This window comes from Cupressus sempervirens, chromosome 8 (assembly GCF_028749045.1).
Source record: "Cupressus sempervirens isolate cs-2001-9-10 chromosome 8, ASM2874904v1, whole genome shotgun sequence".
NCBI classification, from domain to species: Eukaryota; Viridiplantae; Streptophyta; class Pinopsida; order Cupressales; family Cupressaceae; genus Cupressus; species Cupressus sempervirens.
Window position 1 is genome coordinate 678,017,447 of NC_143125.1, and position 5,632 is coordinate 678,023,078.

Below are 5,632 nucleotides of genomic sequence, written 5' to 3' on the forward strand. Positions count from 1 at the left end.
TGTATTATTAGGATATAATAGGTCTTATTATGTAATAATAAGTCTTACATTACCAAACAACACATAAGAGCCCCTTATGATACATTTCTAAATACTTAGATCCATATTTGTATTAAGGGGACCTAGAGAGTCTTACTTGGTCCTAATATGTGGTATAGGTTCTAATAGGTCTTAACATGTCTTAGTACATAATAATTAGTCTTACATTAACACAAAACACATAAGGACTGCTTATGATACATTTCTAGGTACTCTGATTCATATGTGTGTTTTAATAGGACTTAGGGAGTCTTACTAGATCCTAATGTCCAAAGGAATTATAATGGTTCCTAAGTGGTCTTAATATATCATGAAGGGTCATAATGGGTTCTTAGTGGTCCTAGGACATCTTAGGGCCTATTAGGACCCCTTAGAACACATTAACTATGATAGGACACACAAATGGGATGTTAATGATTGTAATGTATCATAAGGGGTCATAATGTGTGAAAGGAAGGGTATCATCCATCATTTCATTAAAAAAATCTTCAATCTTTACCTAAATTTTATAAATTTAAATTTTTAGGATGAAAAATATTTATTTGTATGAATCTCAATGCATAAATTTGATGTGATATTTATCCAATAATCTTTTTAATATCAATACTAATGCTCTATAAATAGTTAAAATTATTGTTTATCTAGCATATATATACTTTAAAAATGTGTCATATGTTCATGAATAAAATATGTCGCAATAAAGAAAATGGTTCGAATACTTAAAACATGGTGAAACATAATAATATATACTACATACACAATCATGATAAGAGGTCATAAAAAATAGTACATGGTCTAACATACATCATAACATGATCTATGAAGTTTTAAAAATACATATATAATATAGTTTTAACTATCCTAACACAAAGTGTATCAAAATATAAAATATGTGTCATAAAAACAAAATCTATAGGTGCCAAAAAGACCTAATATATCTGATCGAATGTCCTCTTTACTCCATGCGAAGAGGACTCAGATGGATCATCCTCTATAATAGTTGTCTCATCATGTGGGACACCCTGTGAGGTAGATGGATCACCCTGTGTAACATGAGGCACGTCTCATCATGTACATGCTTAATTGAAATTGGTTTCAAAATCTAGCTTGAAAATAAATTAAATATTCACTACATAATAAAATAAATACCACATGAGATGGGTGTCCCTCAATAATGGGAGGAGGTGCACTGTGAAAACTACCAAATGCAGTAGTGGTGAGGTCTTGTAATTTACAATACATACATTTTTAAAATTTGATTTTAGAGCATAATGAACTATACATTATGTAAATAAATCACAATACTAACCTCAAAGGATGATATAGGTACCTCCATCTGGCTAAGTCCTATGCTCTCAACAACACTCATGGTGACATAGTCCTAAAATTATGGATACACAAACGTTGAGTCAAAATTATATATATACATGAATAATTACAAAGTACACAAACTAAAAAGTACATAATTTGTGCTCTACATTTTTTATACACTATAAATTTAACATGTACATATATCATACCTGAGTAGTAGCCAATGTCACATATGTGTCTACAGGTATGCTAGCACGATGATCATAAGATGGAGGCGAAAATAGACTATATCGAGGCCTGTATGGATGAGTATGATCCATCTCCTATTCGTCAAATCAAAACACATAAAATATATATACATGAGTCAAAATTGTTTAGATTATAAGTTAATAACAATGTACATACATAAAAATATTACAAATTATTTGTCTTCAGTCAAAAGTTCATACCGTATGTATTTGAGGTTGTGCCTCAGTGGTAACTGGAGCAGGACCTGTACTAACATCAAACTATGTAGCTACGGACAATCCCTACAAAATTAGATAAAAATAATATATGAGCACATGTTATTAAATTCAAGTTCGAATGTACATTTTTATAGTGTAATTCAAAGTGCATACCGTATGAGGGATGCCAACATCTGTAGGTCTCAAAAAAAGACTATACTACCTCCTAGGAGGAACAGTATCATCCATCCTCTGTTATTTCAAAAGTACAAATTAATATGGCTAATACAATCACACATGTATGTAGAAAGTAAATAATTAAGTGTACTTTATATTTAAATTTAAATTAATATTTTACCTGCTGCTCTTAACTGTCTCCAAGCTCTCCTTGTTGCATGAGGTCAACAAATGATGACACATCAATCTCATCACTACCATCACCATGGGTAGCATATACGTTATCATCAAAATCAGCATCCTCAACATAATGGTCATAATGTGCTGCATCAGCATCGCTCTAGGGGCCTATGCATATGCCTCCACAACTAGTACAAATATGTCCAAGTGGATGAACATCTCTTGTCTGCATCCACTGTTGTATTAAATTTCCTGAAAGGGCACTCAAAGAGGTAAGAGTAGATGAAACTACTCGATGATGGTGTGAAGCTGGTACAACAGGCACAAGAAGAGGTACAAGGAGCTGAGGTCACCTGTAATTTCTTGTTCTATCACTCAACTTTTCCCTAGGCCTATCCTGAGGCATCCCTCCACCAACCCCTTGAAATGCTTTCATATCAAAATAATTGGGTTTTAAACCCAATTCAAACTCAGCCCATAGCTTCCTAAGGAAGTACATGGGCACCTCATGATTAGGGTGTGGTGGATGATCAAATGCCATCCACCACCACTCCCAAAAATGTGTTGCTATACGTGGATGTGTGCACCACCTAATAGAAATGTGAGGCTTCTTCTCATTAATCTCTTGACCCATCTTAGGGTTTACAAAATAGCTTTTAAAATTTCCTTTACCTATATTGAGGTTATGAACCTCTCTATATGATAAGTCGTCAGAATAGAAGACACGCATGTTGTGCCTCCATCATCTAAATGAATCAATATCAGAATCTAAATGTTGTATAGAGTGAATGATGCCTTCCATGCTATCTGCAAGATATAGTAGGTGAGGAGGAGGGTGGGTCTCATGTCGGATAGCCTCAATATCGTGCATGAGGTCATGAAGATTACACCTCATGCTCTCACAGAGATCATCTGTGGTGGGTGGTGGAGGTGGGGGTGGAGGTGGAGGTGGAGAGGGTGGAGGTGGGGATGGGGGAGGGGGAGAGGGTGGCAGAGGGTCCATCAAATATAATCTACATATATGTTTAAACAACATAAAAAATGACAAAATTACTATTTAATAAAATTTAAATCTAAAATATCAATTATATAAATGTGCAGATCTTTAAAATCATATCAATTAAATAAATAAAGTTAAACACTTAAGTCTAATTCAACATTAAATACTGAATTTAAGTCTAATCATAAAATAATACTCCATAAAAACTAGATAGGTTACTTCATGGTTTCTTTTCTAAAAATAGGAGCCACCTAGCTAATTGCTTTCATGTACACTTATTTTGTGACACTGGGGGATTGTATTCTCATTAGGGATTATATGTTCATCTCAGGATCGAACAAAGTTAAGATTATGGCAAGGTTATGGTTTACAATTTTCTTATGTTCACGGTTTTCATGATGGCTAAGCTTAAGATTATTATAATGATTATGACTTTAATGATAGGGAACTTACCTAGGATTATGGTTGTAGTTAGAATTATATTTAGGTTTTGGATATTTATTATGGTGCTATTGTTTAAAGGATATATAATAGATGGCATTAGGATGAGAGTTAAGGTTACAATTAGAATGAAAGCTTAGAGATAGAATTATGATTTGATTATTATTTATGATTATAGTTCATCCTAAATATTATCCACTCTAATGCAAACTATAATTCTAGATTATCCTAATTCTAATACATGAACCCTATCCCTAGCCATAATAATCCTAATTCTAATCATAATACTTAAACTTATATTTAATATCTTCTTTAGTAATTTAAATCCTATCTTATCATTTGACAATTGTTATGAATTGCTAATAGAACTTTTCTTCCCTTTAAATCTCTATGTTGGAATGTGTTATATTAACTACATTTTCTAATTATGACCAAAGTATTTTTACTATTAGAAAATTTTGTATTATATTACTTGATCACATCTTTTATAATTACTTTTGGATGCTTACTTATCTTCCACTTATGAACTACTCTTGGCTCATTCAAAAATTAGCCTTAGTAGTTTCAAAATTAATAAAAGATGTTTTCATAATTTTGATTTGTAGGTGGAAGCAACCTCATAAATTATCATTTTTCTTAAGGTGTTTTAATGAGTTGTTGGATATAAACCTTAATTATAAACCTTAATCATAAATCTTAATTATAAACCTTGATTATAAACCTTAATCATAAATCTAAATATACTTATAAAATCTAAATTATAATACTTATTTCCTATTTATATTCTAGAATTGAATACAAATCCTAATATTGGATCCTAATCTTAAATGTTAAATGTTAAACCCTAACCTTATACATGCAAATCATAGTTAAGGTCAAGATTAGGGTTTAACATTTAAGCTTAATATTTTTATTTAGAATTAGGAGAAGGGCTTAGCATTTATGATTATTTTTAGGATAAAGGTTTAGCATTTAGGATAACTTAGTTAGTCTAAGGGTTAAGAATTTAGGATATAAAGGTTTAGGATAAAGGTTAGACTTGACATAATTAGAATTTAAAACTTAATGTCAAGGTTTAATATTTTTTAAATTAGGGGCATGTAATCATAAAATGGATGTAATCATGAACTCAAGTCATAGTAAATAAACTTTGCATGATGCTAGAGAGATATAAAATGTAATGAGATTATGATCTTGTAATATGGATTAGCTCTCAAATGCCCATAATTCACTGAGAAGCAGTTGCAAATCACCTAGAATGATTTGCATAACCTTATTACAAAAAATGTAGATGTCTCAAAAGCTTGAGTTGATGGCACATTTATAGAAATCTCTAGGAGTTCAATGGTTTGGATTCATTCTCCATGAGTGGTGGAGGTTGAATCCTTGATTGATCAATACATGATTAAGCTTTATTGGTGGGAATTAATTCCATTTTCCATTAGTAATGATATGGATAATTGATCATTTTAATTAATTCATTTAATTAATAGTTCTAGTCATAGGATTTAAAAACTTGATTTGATTAATTATGTTAGGATTAAATAATGAATCAATGCCCCTTTTTTATAATTGAATTTTTATATTAAATTATTGATGTTTTATCATGGGCCTCTAGAGAAGGAAGCAAAGGAGAGCCCACATAAGAAGATTTCATTAGGGGACTCTAGAGAATATTGAGAGTAGCACAGTACCAAGTGATAGTCTAGACATAGGTGGTCATCTGAGCTAGCATGGTAATTGATCATGATAGATAGATTGCAGAGCTAACTTCTCAACTGAGGATTACACAAGGTGAGGCCACTTATCATAACTCTAGAGAGGCTTACTAGTATGATGAATACTCAACAATTGTTCTAGTGGAAAGACAAGTTATTCACTTCTCTATATATTCTTAGGCATCCAAGGGTGTATAGTCCCTCCTACTCGCACTAATGTTCCACCCCCCACCTCTTGATGGTGAGGGGGGGTTATTTAATTAGGTGCCTGATTCCTTCTTCTCTTCTAATTTTTTTTATGATGTATCATTATCTTTGTA